The following is an 18,634-nucleotide window of genomic DNA, read 5'->3' as shown; positions in this document are numbered from 1 at the left end:
GAAGCTCTGGGCGCATTGATTCGTAAAGCGTCGAATCGAATTAAAGATATGTTTTAATTATGTTTATAGCTTTCAAAGAGCTTCCTACAAAGATCCTAAGCTTATTGAAAAGTGGTTTTGATTGAGTACAAATCTGTGAGCGAAATACAGTATTTTGGATAACGATTTCTACAATTTCGATGAAACAAGCTTTATAATAGATATAATATACCTTAAAATAATAGTAACTAATATTAAACGAAATAGTAGAAGCAAGATAATATAACTAAACAATAAAGAATAGATTATAATAATTATATATAATAATAAAGAGAATGAAACTATACCCTCATTTTTAATAGTTTAAGGATAGGTTTATCTTTCCAATTAATATATCGAAATCGATTTTTCTATGAATTAGACTATTAAATCTATATCTAATAAATAAACAAATAATAAGACAGATTTAGAATAATTGAAATACTTCAATAAGTACATTAAGAATCAAAGAAAGGATAGGTATTGAATGTTAATACTAAATAGATATGAAAGTTATAAATCAAGAGCTTTTCAAGTATATTATAAAGAAAACAATATTATATACTTAAGTCTATCATTACATTCAAGTTATTTAATTTAACCATTTAATATGGATTATTTTAGCAATCTGAAATATTCATATAATAATCAAATTGATGAATTTATTAAGACATATATCAATTATATTTTAAAGATTGAATTCTTTATAACTTTTAAAGTTATATATAAAGAATCAATTACCTTTTAGAATATGAAATCAAGATTTTAAAGAACAGATTTAATCCTATTTAATTTTACAGTTATACTCTCGAAATTAGATATTCGAATTCGTATACCTACCCCCCCCTCTTTCGACCTAAATTAATAGATCTCTCAAACCCCTTACAATTCAACTAAAGTTCTTTCTTAGTTAATATTAATTAAATTTCAAATAATTCATTATTATTCAAGCTTCTCTATACCTATATTTAAGACTATATTAACTTTAACTAAAAATACAAAAAGATTAGCTTATAAGAATACACTTTTAAATATAGAGATTCGTATACTTTAAATAATAAATGAAATATTAAGCAAATATTAATATATGAAAAAAACTTAATTATATTAAGGAAGAGTATTTACTAAATAAGAGACTCTTAATATATTATTTTAATAAAAGATTAATATTTAAATTCAATATAACAAGTATCAAAGAGAAAGGAATTCTAATAAAAAAGTATCTTCTAGTTAATATTATAATAAATATAAAAAGATAGATTATAATATAAGAATCTATCAAAATGATATAATAAATCCTAGATTATTAGAATCTTTATAATTTCAATTAATTGATTTTATTATTATTGAATAATATGATTTTGAATAAGTGAATTAAGGTAAAAGTAATCTATTCATTGATATGACTCACTCACTAATAAAACACGTTATCATTTTTAATCATAAACTTAAATTATCTAAAAGATTTTATATGAAATTAATAATACTTATAGAATTTATTGAGTTTCTTAATTATATAAATATTAATATTATATTCTACTTAATTTAAAAGATTTATAAGTTTTTATACAAATAAATAATTAAATCTTTAATAAATTTATTTAAGCTTTATTCTATTAAGTAATTATATATAATTAATTTCTCTTTTTAATTCAAAAGTAAAAAAGAATATTCTTATTCTTGTATAATTGAAATTATTTCATTATTTTGTTTTAAAATATTTATAAGATTATTAAATAACATATATAAACAATTTATATCTTATATATATATAAGAAATAAAGTGTTTATTAATATAATTAAAAAGATAATATTATTAAAAGGTATTTTGATTAAAATATTATTTTACAATTATATAGAGCCTTTTTCAAACTTGATATTATATTAAGTATTATTTATATATTTTATATTTCTTTCTCTTTTTAATATTTATATTTAAAGTTCTTTTATTATTAATATTCTTGATATTTTAATATTAAAAATAATATTTCGAAAAATATTAATCGAATATCAATCTTCAAATTGAAAAATCTTATTTCTATTAATTATCTTTTTATATAATTATTTAAATTAATCTTATTATAAAAAAGTATATATAAAAGATTATCTATTGAAAAGTTCAGTTATATATATTTTATTAATAGATTCTATTTCAATAAAATGTATTTCATATTCTATTAATTAATTATTCAATAAATTATTCTATTAATATTTAATAATATTTTATTTATCTATAACTTTATCAAATTCAATTTTTATATTATTTAGATTATTCTTATATATAAAAAATAATTAATAAAATTGATTTTTGTCTATATTATATTTTATTATAAATTAATTATATTAAGGTTTTCATTCTTTTACAAAATAATTTATAAACCAATAATCTAGTTTCTTATATATATAACATTTTAATAATAATATATAAGAATTATTTCTAAATTATATAAATTGTAAATAAAAAGAATTATCTTAAAAAAAAAGAAAAACTCCCTCTATTTTAAATTCCTTAGAATTAACCTTATTTTTAATATAATTCTTAATCTTTATATATATAATCAATTTAATATATTTCTATATTAAGTAAATTATTAATAATAAAGATTAATATAAAGAAACTTATTATTTTTATATACTCAACTTATCTAATAATATTTTATAAATTAATATAAAGATTTTTATATATTAAAACTAATTATAATAATATAAAGTTATATTTAGGAATATTATAATAAGCATTTATAATTTAATTTCAAAGTATTAACTTTAATCAATATAAATTAATCAAATTATATTATAAATTCTAAAGATTTTTAAATAAGATTTTCAATTATTAAGGAAGTGTTTTTTCAGAATTATTTTGTATAATTTATAAAAATATTATATTACATTATTCAAAAAGATATTTCTATTATCTTTCTTTAATTTCAAAATATATTTATATTAATATTAATATATTCTTAAAATTGAGATTTCTATTAATAATTTTATTAAAATAAAATAATAAAGTATTGTTTTTAAATATTATTAAAAAAAAATTATATTAGTTTAATTTGATATTAATATTTTTATAGAATTTATAAAACATTTGAAACTTTTGATTAAGAAAATTATATTCTTTATTATTATATTTGTAATCTTTATTAATATACATTTTCATTAAATCTAAAAGAAGATTATATATATATTTTATATATAATGTATATAATATATCTTCTTTTAGTATTATATAATCTAGTATTATATAAAGTTTAAAATAAGGTTGATTTTGATTTTATAAATATAATATAGACATTTGATTGAATAAATTTGAAGTAGGTATTAATATATATATTAATCTTTTCAGTCTAATTATTTTATATATATTTGAATAATTTGTATTTAAATTCTTTATTTCTTTTTCAATTTTATATATATATTTATTTAATATTTTTTTGAGATAAATTTAATAAGAACTTTAGTATAATTTAAATCATTCCTTAATTATTGAATTTGAAAATTGTAAATAAAAAGTTGAATTTATAGGAATTTAAGTGCTTCATAATATATGATTTTAAAGGTAATTTTGGTTTATTCTTTATATTACTTTTGAAATTCGTTTTATAATTATTATTCTTTATATTATTTGAATTATAAATTGATAATTTATATAATGATATTAATATTTATTTAGAATTCTGTGAGATCGAGATTACTTAGATTTAATTGTTTTCTTTAAAATGTAAAATCTACTTTATATAAAAATGTTTTAGGGGTTAGAAAAATTATATTGAATAGTAATATTTGATATTGTATTATATTAAATATGTTTTATATAATATATATAAGAATGTAATAAATATAGATAGAATTAATATAAATCAAATTATTTTGAAGAAATTATAATTATAATTAGAAATCTCTTTTTAATATATAATTCAAAAAGATAGTATAAAGAATATAGTATTTTAGTCTTTTCATATAAATCATATATAAACTTAGTTTAATATAATTTTATTCATTTTTTTAAAAAATATCTTTTTTTATTAGATTTGACTTTATTATTCTATAATTAAATTTAGTCAATTACTAATTAGTATTAAGTAAACTTAATAAAATATATATATATATAATATTTATACATTTTGTATATATATAAGGTAAAATGTGATATGTAATATCATGTTATTAGTTATATATTCTGACATATATTTTTAATATAAATTCGAGAAGTTTTTCTTTTAAACTTAAAGGAATAAAAGATATAACAAATTATATTTTCGAATTAAAAAAAAAAGCTATTGAAAAGCTTTAGGCATATCGATTTATAAAACAATATAAAGAATTAAAGATATATTTTAATTATATTTATAGCTTTTAAAAAGTGGTTTCAATCAATTGTGAATATATAAGCGAAATATAATATTTTAAATCAAGATTTCTATAATTTTAATGAAATAGACTTTATAATAAGAATTATTATTAATATTAAGAAATATAATAAAAGTAAATCAGTACAACTAGATAATTAAGAATAAACTATAATAATAATATATGAAAATAAAAAGAATAAAACTATTTTCCTATTTCCAATAATTTAAGAATAGGTTTATTTCTTCAATTAATACATCAAAAGCAATCTTTCTATAAACTAAACTATTAAATCTATATCTAATAAATAAACGAATAATATAGATTTAAAATGATTAGAATACTTCAATAAGTATATTAAGAATCAAAAAAAGATAAATATTAAATATTAATATTAAATATTAATATTAAATAAATATGAAAATTATAAATTAATAACTTTTTAAATATATTATAAAAAGAATAATATTATATATTTATATTTACTATTACATTCAAATCATTTAATTTAATCATTTAATATCGATTATTTTAATAATCTAAAATGTTTATATAATAATCAAATTAATAAGTTTATTAAAATATATAATAATTATATTTCAAAGATTAAATTCTTTATAGCTTTTAAAACTATATATAAAAAATCAATTACCTTTTAGAATATGAAATTAGAATTCCAAAAAACAAATTTAATTCTATTTAATTTTAAAACTATATTCTCGAAATTAGATATTCGAATTCATATATTTATCTCTTTCTTTTTCAATTTAAATTAATGAATCTCTGAAACCCTTTGTAACTCAATTAAAGCTTTTTTTTAATTAATATTAATTAAATCTCAAATAACTTATTATTAATTAAGTTTATTTATATTTATGCTTAAGATTATATTAATTCTAATTAAAAGTATAAAATAATTAGCTCATAAGAATATACTCTTAAATATAAAGATTTGTATATTTTAAATATTAATATATAAAAAAATCTAATTATATTAAGAAGGAATACTTATTGAATAAAAAGCTTTTGATATATTATTTTAATAAGAGATTGATATTTAGATTTAATATAATAAGTATTAAAAAGAAAATAAATCTAATAGAAAAGTATCTTTTATTTAATATTATAATAAATATAAAAAGATAGATTATAATATAATAATCTGTTCACAATAAAGGAGCAGGCCAGTGGAATGCATGTATTATTGACTATGTAGATTAATTGTACTAAGGTAAAATCTAACTACGAAGTGGAAGTGATATATGCACAGTAGCTTAGAGCACGTGCCACAACTTCCAACATAATCTATTAAAATGATATAATAAATTCTAAATTAATGAATTCTTAATAGTTTTAATTAATTAATTAATTCAATTGTTAATAAATAATATGAGTTTGAAAATATAAATTGAGGTAAAAGTAGTATATATATTAATATAGTGTATGTATTAATAAACTATGTTATAGTACTTTATATTAATATATAATATTATTATGAAATATTGATTTCAATGTTACCTTAGTAGTAGTAGTAGTAAATTCATAATCGATTCGATCTATATAGCTATACTAAGACTATGCGATACACTTGTATCTATGTCTAATTGAATAAAATAGATAGAAAAAAGATATAAAAATCTATCCCCCTTTTAATATCCTATTGAGTCGTCTATATTGTATACCTGTTCTGTTTAACATTTATAATCTGTAATACCTATATTTTCGAAGACAATGTTATTACAGTTGCTTTGTTTTCATTCTACAAATTAGTAATGTGTCGTCTATTTCCACTCAGCATAATAGTGTAGACCCCCTTTCCCCTCTTTTTGTTACGGGAGCTGCCTCTAGGGTCACGTGGAAGTGTCTAGAGATCTCTCGAGGTGGTTTAGACTAGACTTCAAGTAGGAATTCAATAAGGTTGTAACTGGTTGCAATTCTCGTAACTATAGTAATGAAACTAATGATTGTTCTTGAGCACGAAGCTCTACATTGTAATGAAACCCATTCCCTTATATAGACCTTCGTTCCTTGTTGTCCCATTGATCCCATCGTGTCCCACCAGGTGGGAGCAGTGGGATCCAGTGGGAATCTCTAATCCCGTGACTTTCTGATCAGGTGACTCGGTATGTTAGATGTCGTCGTAACACTATCCCCTTCCTAGCTTAGCGCTTGTCCCAAGCGTTCATAAAGTGAGTTTCCCCCACTTGATTAATTCCGTAGTGCCTTCCTTTCTGTTTGTTATGATGTCCGTTATTCGTTCTTCAAAATCTGTTGCTAGTCGTAAAAATATTTATTTTCGTTCTAAAGACAAAGGTGTCATTATGTCTTACAAGTGTAGTCGCTGTTTGGAGAAGAACCTTGAGTGTCGGGTGCTTCCAAATGCTGTGCGCTGTGGTGAATGTATAAAGAGTGTGGGCAGTGGTCGTTGTGATGTGTATGGCCACTCTGCGGGCGATTGGTCTCGTGTTAATTCTGAGGAAGAGCGTCTTGAGTTCGAGGAGGAGAAGGCTGCGAATGCTATGGCTGAAGCAGCTGCTCGGCTGGCTCCTGCGAAGGCAGAAGCGTGTTTTGCGGGAAAAGGCTGGCAAAATGCTTCAACATGACCTTCGTACTATTGAAGCTCTTGAAGAGTTTGAGGCTGAGGAACAGCGATTGGAAAATGAGCGTATTGAGAAGGAAAAGGAGTTGGCGTCTGTCTCTGCTGCTGGCCCTAGCGACGGTTCCTTTGTTTTCGATTCTTCTTCTTTGGACCCTTCGATCCTGGCTTCAATGGATTCTCCTTCCTTCTGGGCAAATCCGGATATTGCTGGTGGAACGCCTCCAACTTCTCAGGGCAGTTGAGGTTTGTTCTTGGTTCCCATGAATTTTCGGTATGTGGATAATCTAACCATTTGATCAAATATTTGATCGTGCCTCTGACGTATTTACAATCTAGTATTGTTTCGACATCGTATACGGCGTTCGGGTTGACTGGTTCGATTTCCGTTAATGGCGCATTCGGCGCTCCTGGTGGTGCTGGTTCGAGCAAGGATATGTGGAATACTGGGTGAATATTCATTGTGTCTGGTAATTTCAATCGATAGTTAACCGTTCCTATTACTTTATCAATCTTGAATGGTCCTAGTTTCCTGTGGTCGAGTTTATTGCTTGGTCTTTTGGTTTCAATGTTTCGTCGTAGCAAATAAACTTTATCCCCCTCTTTAAGCGTAGGTCCCATACTACGTTTCGTATTGTAGTACGCTGCTGTTCTGGATGATATGAATCTTAGATCGAGAGCAAGCTGCTCTTGTAAATCCTTTAATTGTTCGACTTGTATTATTGCTGATTCGGCATTAACCTCCTGTGGTATCGGTGTTTGGTATGCTTTAGGATTAAACCCAAAGTTAGCGCGTGCTGGTGTAATCTTTGTGGTTTCCGTTTCCGATGTGTTATATGCGAATTGTGCCATAGGTAATAGCTCTACCCAATTGTCCTGTCGATAATTTATGTAGCATCTAAGATATGCTTCCATTGTCTGATTGGTCCTCTCTGTCTGACCATCGGTTTGTGGGTGAAAGGCTGTTGATAGCTTTCTTTTAACACCCATTAGTGCTAATAAGGTAGTCCAGAATTTCGAGGTAAAGAGCTTGTCTCTGTCCGAGATTATCTCATCTGGTACTCCATGTATGCTTACTATGACCCTAAAGAATACATATGCTAGTTGCTCAGCAGTCCATGTTTCTTTGAATGGTATCATGTATGCAAATTTTGTCAATCTGTCTACTACATTGAGTATTGCGTCGTACTCAATTCCTGTAGTAGGGTCTTTCGAGAGTGGTAGTTTGACCACAAAGTCCCATGTAATGGACTTCCATGGCTGAGAAGGCATGTCTGGGGTCTGGAGCTGACCATACGGAGCGTGTCTAGAGGACTTATTCCGTATGCAGGTATCGCAATTTCCAACAACTTCTTCAACTATCGTTCTCATTCGTGGGAAGTAACTGATTTCCCGTAATCTTGCGAATGTTCTCGCAATTCCCTGATGTCCATGTGCCGGCAACCCGTGTTGTTCCGTCACGAATTCCTTAGTCATTCGACTAGGAATGTATACTTTTCCGTGGAAGTATATGATCTCGTTTTCTATCGTGAATCCTGGTTCTATTGTCTTGCGTATGCGTATAGCTGTAGCATCCTTGTCGTAATGTGATTGGATTTGATTTCTGAGATGGTTGTCTTTCAATATATGAGTAGCTGCAAGCTGTGGTGCATTGTAAACAAGTGATTCGCCTTCTTTCTTGAATATTGCGTATGATTCGTACAACTTATTTTCTTGGTATTCTGGTTTTCGGCTAAGAGCGTCGGCTCTAGCGTTTTCTGATCCTTTAACATATGAAATCTTAAAATTGTAGTTGGCCATGGTTTCCGACCATCTGACCTGTCGTCTGTTTAACTGCTTCGTTGTGGTGAAGTAAACCAAGTTCTTATGATCCGTATACACCTGTACTGTGTATTTTGATCCTTCCAAATATACTCGCCATTCTCTAAATGCGTCGACTATCGCCAGTAATTCTTTGTCATATATTTCGTAGTTCAATTCGGCTGGTGATAGCTTTCGAGAGTAGAATGCGATTGGTTGCTATTTCTCATTTTGACCTGGTTGGCTCAACACTGCGCCTATAGCAAAATCTGAGGAGTCCGTTTCCACTATGATTTGCTTATCAGGATCGAATGTCAACAGTATTGGCTCCTCGGCCACTGCCTGTTTGAGCGTTTCGAAGGACTCCTGCGCCTTGGCGGTCCATTCGAAGCTTCCTTGATCTTTTCTGGTTAACGTGGTCAAGGGTGTAGTAATTCCTGAATAACCCTTGATAAATCTTCGGTAGAAGTTGACAAATCCCAAAAAGGATTGTACTTCCTTAATGGTGTTTGGCTGCTTCCATTCAAGCACTGCTTTGACCTTATCTTTGCTCATCTTGAGCCCTTGGCTTGATACGGTGAACCCTAAGAATTCTGTTTCCTTGACGTGGAATTCGCATTTGCTTGGTTTACATAGCAAATCTGCCTTGACTAAGCTTTCGAGGATGCTGCTGACATCCTTGATGTGTTGGCTCTCGTTGTTTGAATATACTAGGATGTCGTCCAAGTAGCATATACAACAAGTGTCTAAGTATGGTGACAACACATTGTTCATGAGTCTCATGAAAGTAGCTGGTGCGTTAGTTAGCCCGAACGGCATAACTTGGTACTCGTATAGCCCGTATCTTGTTTTGAAAGCGGTTTTCCATTCCTCGCCTTCCTTCATTCTGATCAAATGGTACCCGTTGCGCAGGTCCATCTTGGTGAATATGGTAGCTCCGCCTAATCGATCTCTTAATTCCGTAGCTAATGGAAGTGGATATCGATCCTTCTTGGTAAGCGTGTTGAGCTTTCTGTAGTCCACAACTAGTCTCTTAGTACCGTCCTTCTTGGGTACCCACATAGTTGGACTTGCCACTTGGGACGTGGATTCCCTGATCCATCCCTTGGCCAAATTGTCATCGATATATTCCCTGAGCGTCTTCAGCTCATCGGCTGACATTGAATAAATTGGGGTGTGCACAGGCATCTTGCCTTCCTCCAATATTATTTCATGATCCCATGGCTTGTGTTCTGGCAAAGCCTCATGGATCCCTGGTTCCTTGAACACATGTTCGTATTTCTTGTACTGTTCTGGTATCATAGGCTCTTCTGCCTTGATTGCGATTTCCTGCCGTGTCGTTGGCTTCTGCATTTGTAGAGGAGGTGTACTGGCCTTCGCTCTTAATGGAGGACCCTGGACTGGGTGTCCTACGTCGCCGGGATTGTTCGCGTTCAACTCCCCTTGGCGCGTGTTCCGTCTCGCGGACGCCTTGAACGTGTCCTTGTGACCGTTCTTGCACTGATCGAATGTCACTGTCTCTTGTGACCAATCTATCTTAGGATTGTGTGCCTTCAACCATGGCATCCCTAAGATGGTCTGTTGTTGGCCCAATGGCACAACGTCAAGCTGTATAACCTCTGAATGTTGGGTTATGTTCATTTGTACTGGTCGTGTCTCCTGTGAAACGTTCCCGTCAGATCCTGCTAGTTGTCCGTCAACTAACTGCAATTGGTAGGGTTTTTGTTTCTTCTGGAGTGGAACTCCCAAGTACTTTGCAGCTTCTGGTGCAATAAAGTTTCCTGTAGCCCCTGAATCTATCATGGCTTGCTGTATTTGTCCGTTTATTTTGACCTTGCAGTATATCTGTCCTGCTTGTCCTGTAGCATTCAATTGCTGGGTAACTTGTTTTTTGTCTGTTTCGTTGGATTGTTGGTTTCTTGTCTTTCTTTTCTTGGGGAACCATCCGGTTGCTTCTTTATCTGATCGATGGATTCCGCAGAATTCATCATAGCAAGCAGTCCAGCTCATCATCGCGTGATCTGCTGGTATCTCTTCCTTAATACATTCTTCCGTTACCGATGGTGATGGGGTTCGGTAGTACTCCTGTTCCCACAAGTCTACTGCATTCATACCCTCTTGGTTTCGCGGTAACTCGTCCAATAATTTCCGGAATTCTTCACTGGTGAAGGTCTCAGTTTCTTCGGTCTTAGCTGGATGTTCCTGGGATACAAAGGTAGCGTTAAGTTGGCCTTTGCCGAACTTGGGTTTGAAGTTGCCTTTCTTTCCTCCTGTCTTCTTACTTCGGCAATCCGCTGCCCGGTGCCCTGCTTTTCCACATTCAAAGCATAAGTTGTTTTCTCGCCTTCGTCTTTTCTCTGGGTCATCATTCCCGTTTCTATGGTGCGTGGCGTCTAGTTCCATGGGGTCCCCGTAACTCTGTGTACTGTAACGTGGTCTACCCTCATTCTTGCGGTAGCGCCCTTGCCTATGATTTGTCTGAGGCTTGTATGATCGTTGGGTTTGTTTGTACCTGTATAGTCGGTCATCGGCATCGATGGAGCTTTTGATTAGTCCGTTCAAGTCATCGTCCTCCCCTTCCCTATCAAGTTCCAAACGTACTTCTGGTTTGAGTCCTTTACGGTAATGACTCATGATGGCGACCTCGTCCCATTTAGTTGTCCCCGCATATCTTCGGAACTCCGTAGCATACTTCAATGCCGATCCTGTCTGTTTGAGGTTGAAGATCTTCTCTTCCGCTACCTCTAACTCATTGGAGTTTCCGAAGATCCTACGGATTTCTGTCTTGAATCCTTCGAAACTGTCGAAGATGGTTCTTGTGGGTTGCATGCGTTCCCTGTCGTCATGCTCGAAATAGTCGCGCAGGTATGGCTGAATCCATTTGCCTGCCTCGCCTCTGAGGTATGACACGGCCCAAATACTCTTAGATTCCTTTTCGGTGAACTTGTCTTGGTTGAATCTAAAATAGATTTCGAGTTGTAATAGGAAGGTGTCGAGTTCCTGTTGACTTCCTTGGTACTTGTCTGGTAAGGCAATCTTGAGTGTTTCGTTGATGGTGATCTCCTTGGGAGCATCAGTCATTTCGACATCGTCGAAGTTGCTTGCTGGGGCCTGTTGGCTTCTGGAAGAACTGTTGGCTGCCATATCGTCGGTTGGTATTGAATCGGTACTTGAAGCAGAAATGGTGCTCAAAGTGTTACGGGAGCTGCCTCTAGGGTCACGTGGAAGTGTCTAGAGATCTCTCGAGGTGGTTTAGACTAGACTTCAAGTAGGAATTCAATAAGGTTGTAACTGGTTGCAATTCTCGTAACTATAGTAATGAAACTAATGATTGTTCTTGAGCACGAAGCTCTACACTGTAATGAAACCCATTCCTTTATATAGACCTTCGTTCTCTGTGCTCAGTCGGATCACAAATGATCCCTCTGATCCGATCAACTGGATCACTAATGATCCCTCTGATCCGGTTACCTAAGCGTCGGGGTCACGTGACGTCTATTGTGGCAGACCATCGTAACACTTATAGTATTACTATAGTCTATACATTGGTGATTCTACAGCCTGTTACTAATCCGTTGTAACATATAGCTTTTATAATATTTTTAGAGAAATTGAATAGAAAGAAGAGGATTATTATAATAGAATAAGAAGTATAAAGTTTTTATAAGTATATTAAGGGACTTAATAAAGGAAAGGTTTTTAAATATAATAGATTGTTGGAAGTTGTGGCACGTGCTCTAAGCTACTGTGCATATATCACTTCCACTTCGTAGTTAGATTTTACCTTAGTACAATTAATCTACATAGTCAATAATACATGCATTCCACTGGCCTGCTCCTTTATTGTGAACAGGTTATGAGCCCGGTAGCTCTGCAGTAAGACTAAGGCCGAAAGCTCTTTGAATAGCTTACGTTGCCAAAGGAGAGGTTGACGACGAGAAGCTCCTACGCAACGCGACGTCAACATACGAGGTGCGCACAGCAAACAGATTGCTGAGCAGCGACAGCGAAGTAACCACTTACATCGCGCCTTTTCCTCAAGTAAGAAAACTACGAGTTATTACTGAAAAGACCATTCATTCCAGCTTAACGCTGAAGAGCATCACCTGCTACATAGTGTTCGATATCACTTCAAAAATCATTATCTACAAATCAAAATTCACTATTCTTAATTACCCCGCCTTGAAGAGAATTTCTCCCTTCAAACACTAGTACATCCCAATCGGGACAGCGCAGTCTTAAACAGTTCCTCTTCCACTCTTTCATTCCACCATCAATCACGCCTAGGTCATCGACGCAAGCTTTCTACTTGCAGAACCTTCAAAATGAACGAAGACACTGGATCCAAGGATTACTCCAAGCGCATCCCTCCTCTCACTCAAGAGAATCACGAACGCTAGACTCGTCAAATAAGAATTCAACTTCGAGGAAAAGGTTGGTTCTATACATGCGAAAAGACATTGCATGAATATGCACGGATTGCAGCAGCCGACAACTTAATCCAGGATTTCGAAGAACTTCAAGTCTCCAGCGGCAGCGGCAGTACCACTACAAAGATTCGACTCAATATCGACAAAAAGGCCACCTTTCTTAAGGACGACGCTAGTGCATTATCTTACATCTGTCGCTCATTATCTGACGATGATGAGGCTTTAGTGGACGAATATGATACAGCAAAGAAACTTTGGGATTATCTAGCCGTCAAATACTCCAGAATCGATGATATCGCAGCAGACGAGTACCTCCTCAAGATCAAGACCTTCTCTTTCGACGATACCCCTGATATGACTATTATAGGTGCATGGGATAAGCTCAAGGATCTTCGACGAAAGCTCTTATCTGCGGATGCTTCAGCCGGTGCTTTGTGTACAGATAAATCACTCTTTCAAAGCCTGACCTTGTCTCTCCCTGATGAGTACAAAGTCATCATTGATATGATCCGTGTCGTCAGTTCTACTCTAAGCATTGACGATAAGATCAAGCATCTACAGGTCAAAGAGGCAGAGATCCAGACCTCTGGAGACTCGGCACACCTTGCAAAAGGAAAGAAATATGTCCCACCTCATCGCCAGCGTAAGGCTAGTACAAGCTCGGAGACCGACACATCCATCATCACTTGCGAACTCTGCGACAAACCTGGCCACTCAGTCCTAAAATGCTTCCAGCTCCGTCGCGCCAAGCGTCTCTTGAAATCCGATTCAAAGCACAAACAGAAGAGAAGACAATCCACCTCTCCAGTGCGAAAAGACAAAAAACGCAGGGAGCACAAGGCTCATATCGCCGAATCAAGCTCCGATGCTACTGAAAGTGTCGTCGATAGTGAGTCTGATTCTGAGCATTGTCATCTCACCAAAGAAAGTATTAGTAAGGCATCCCCATCGCAATGGTACGCTGATACCGGCGCCACTTCACACATGTCTGACCAACGTTCTCTATTCAGAAGTCTAATTCGTACTCCGCGACGAAGGATAACGGTTGGTGGGGGAGCTATGTACTCGGATGAGCGAGGAACAGTGGACATGGTGTGCAAGGATGGAACAAGGACATCATTAGCTGGTGTGCTATATGTACCTGGATTGGGGGTCAACCTGCTCTCAGCCAAGAGAATTTGTGAGGCAGGACTCAAGGGTACATTCAGTCTCAAGAAGATGTATTTCACACCAGAAAACGATAAGAATAATAAGATCATCAAAGCAACAATGAAAGATGGGATGTATATCATCTCGCATGTGAAACCAGGATACGAAGATTCTGCATTCTTTGCGCTCTCTGCAGAGATCATTGATGGTACAAAAGGGGAAGTCGAAGAATTAACCATGACGGAGAAGGAAAGATACCTTATCTGGCATAGACGCTTCAATCATCTCGGCCCTGACAAAATCAGGAATCTGCACAAAGTCACTACACTCCAGAGACCGATCAAGGTCCCTTCAACTCTTGATGTCTGTGAAGTGTGCGCTCTCACAAAGATGACTAACAGAATCCCAAGTCAACTAAGTGCACGAAAATCCAAAAGGCTAGAATTGATCCATTTCGATGTTGCTGGCCCTTTCCCAAGGACCATTCGAGGGCACAGATACTTTCTCCTTATTATCGATAGCGCCACAAGGGTAAATTGGGTCATCCTATTGAAACAGAAGAGCGATGCAATACCCTTACTGAAAGCCTGGAAGCAAGAAATTGAACTTGCTACAGGAGTAGCTGTAATTGCTGCCAGAACCGACAATGCACCAGAGCTTCTTCAAGCCGTCCGGGAATGGAAGACTGGTGTGCGATCAGAGGTTACAGTGGTTGTATCGTCTCACCAAAATGGTCCAGCTGAACGCAATATACGCACCGCAGAAACCGACATGAGAGCAATGTTGAAAGAAGCTCATTTACCATTAGAATTTTGGGACGAAGCTGTCGAGCACGACGTATACATTCGAAACCGCACTAGTATTGGCCCAGATGCAAATGGAATCGATCGAAGCCCACTCGAAGCATTTACAGGCACATTACCAGATATCGATACATGCAAGGTCTGGGGGAGTCGATGTTACGCCTATATCAACCCCAAAACCATCCCAAAAGGACAAAGGCATGATAAACTTCGCGACACAGCAAGGGTTGGGATATTCCTGGGATACTCAAAAGACACCACCAAGCATATAAAGGTTTATTCACCAGAGCTAGGTTATACTTACCGCTCTTATCGTGTTACAATCGACGAAAGCTACAAAGGAGGGGATCTGGATCTCAAACTCAGAAACTGTGTAGCTGGATCACAAGGTACCAAGAATATAGAACCTGATCGCAGGCCTCGCGGCAGACCTAAGAATGTCCCTGAATCATCGTCTATTCCAGTCGATCCACCAATATCACCAAATGAAATAATCACAGACTCGATAGAGGTGCGCTTGCCAATACCAAAACGAACAAAGACTGAAATACCACGCTTTGATGAAGATGAATATGGAAATATCCGACAAGTGGCTGATGATTTAACAAGACCGGCAGGGGAAAACAACAAAGAAAGTGATGTTACTTTACCTGATATAACTTCACCACCTGATCATACACCACCGAAGTCAAGGGCACCTGAGGATATAACTTTACCACTTGATCATACACCATCGAATTCGAGTACATTACCTGAGAGTGTATTACCTGATATTGCACTACCTAATGAAACTTTACCACCTACTGCATCTACATCTGCATCTACTTCCACACCACCTTTGAGATACAATCTTAGGAAGAGAAAGAGAAGCGATGACGACGATATAGAAGAACAGAGAGACTCCAAAATCATTCGGGCCTTACTTGCTTCCTTAAATAAGCCAGGATCAGAATCAATTGAGCACGCCATGATTGCCATTCCAAATATTCATCAATTCGAACAGGAGACGAATAATGAAATTGCTTCGAAGATCTTGACTATTTTAGCAGATGCACCAGCAGAAGCTGAGACCGCTCTACCAGCAACGGAAATACTCGGGATCAAGATACCGAATACATATAAAGAAGCAATGGCAGACAAAAAGCACGCGAAAGACTGGCAAGCTGCAATTCAAGAAGAAGTAGACTCATTGGTCAAGAATGGCACTTGGGAAGAGTTCATTTTACCACAAGGGAGCAATCTAGTTTCAACGAAATGGGTATTTGTTGTTAAGACGAAGGATAATAAGGTAGAGCGATTCAAGGCCAGATTAGTGGCTAGAGGGTTCAGCCAAGTTTTAGGTAAAGATTACAACGAAACCTTCGCCCCCACTGTTCGACTCGATACTCTTCGCCTTTTCCTTGCAATTGTTGCAAGAGAGGACCTCGAGTGTTCCCATTTCGATATCAAAAATGCGTTCACCGAATCACACTTGAAAGAAGAAATCTATTTAGCACCCCCTCAAGGTGTTCATGTTCGTCGCGGCCGCGTTCTACATGCACTTCGGAGTCTTTATGGGCTAAAGCAAGCTGGTAGAGATTGGAGCCTTCTTCTGAAAGGAGAGTTAACCAAGATGGGTTTCGTACAAAGCCTTGCGGATCCGTGTTTATACACCAATCACCCGCGCCAGCTAATTCTCCTAGTGTATGTAGATGATATTGTTACTGCTGCTGCACAAAAACGAGATATTCAATGGTTTTATCACAACCTTTCTGCTCGATTCAACACCAAAGACCTGGGGGAGATTAGTAAGATCTTAGGAGTGCGCATCATTCGTAACAGATCAGAGAGAGTGTTAACTATGGATCAAGAAGAGTATCTGGATGCAATGCTTACCCGATTCGGGATCTCCCATGGTCAACACACTCCAAGGAAGATACCAATCTCGGATTACAACCAACTACGACCAACGCTCCCAGACGACGAGCTCACTGATGTAAACGAATACCAGCAAGCAATCGGCAGTACGATCCACCCTATGGTTTACACTAGACCGGACATCGCATTCGGTCTCGGGAGATTAGCACAAGCTATGTCTAACCCTGCCAAACATCACAGCGTTGCACTCAAAAACCTTATGAGATATTTGAGGTCAACTATTAAACAGAAACTACGTTTTGGGCCTGGGGGAGTTCAATCAGATATTTGCAAAGAATATGACCTCCTACAACGCACCATCAAAGTATACACCGACGCAGACTGGGCAAGCGATAGAACCGATCGAAAAAGCATCTCTGGTGGGGTAGTAATGTTCTATGGTGGACCAATCTCATGGGCAAGCAAGAAGCAGACATCTGTAGCTACATCTAGTACAGAAGCTGAGTACATTTCCATGGCGATGTTCACCAAACAAGGGCAATGGGTAGCCCAACTCTTGAGGGACTTAGAGCGACCACAGTATATCGGGAGCAACAGCGGAGTTCAAATGCTCGGAGACAACCAAGGAGCGCTAGCGTTAACCAAGAACCCACATCTACACGAGCGATCAAAGCATATTGACATATGTCACCACTTCATTCGAGATCTCACAGAAAAACATCTAGTCAATACCAGCTATGTCAATACAAGTGATATGGCTGCAGATGGATTAACAAAACCATGCGCAAGGGTGATATTTGAGAGATTCAAGAACATGCTGGGGTTTCAAAGAGAGTAAGCTCTTTGGGAGAGTATTGGAAGTTGTGGTATGTGCTCCAAAATCGACTAAATCGACCAAATTGACCAAATCGACCAAAATCACTGAATCCACCCATTTCACCTATTTCATCAGATTCATTGGATTCATCTTACGTCGAATTTATCAAAAAAAAAAAAAAAAAAAAAAAAAAAATTAATGATTTCAAGAAAATCACGTGGAATAACAGATAAGCTTAAGGTCTGTTCGCATACGATCGGATTTTGATGGTCTACCATATTAAAACAGTAACCCTACGATCAAGGAATAACGAATTTCGAAGCAATCAGTTATTGGGCGTATAAAAGGAATTTTAAAGAAACTAACTACTGAAGCTGAGAGAGTAAGCTCTCTGGGGGAGTGTTGGAAGTTGTGGCACGTGCTCTAAGCTACTGTGCATATATCACTTCCACTTCGTAGTTAGATTTTACCTTAGTACAATTAATCTACATAGTCAATAATACATGCATTCCACTGGCCTGCTCCTTTATTGTGAACATAGATTAATAATATAAATAATTTGAAGAACTTAAAAGGATTATTTGGAAGATTGTTTATAGGTTTTGATAAGAAAGTTTAAAAAAAGATAAGTTTTTATTTCTTTTTCCTATTTACTTTATTTAATTAGAACTATATATAAATGTATTATATGGTTTTAATATAGCTAAATAGATCGAATTGATTATGAACTTATTACTACTATTAAATAACTTATTAAGTTTTTTATTATTATTAAATTTATAATAAATCTCTTAATAAATTTAAGTTTTCTTCT

Source organism: Botrytis porri (assembly GCF_014898465.1).
Source record: "Botrytis porri strain MUCL 3234 chromosome Unknown BPOR_003, whole genome shotgun sequence".
Lineage (NCBI taxonomy): Eukaryota > Fungi > Ascomycota > Leotiomycetes > Helotiales > Sclerotiniaceae > Botrytis > Botrytis porri.
Note: the sequence above shows the minus strand (reverse complement) of the source record.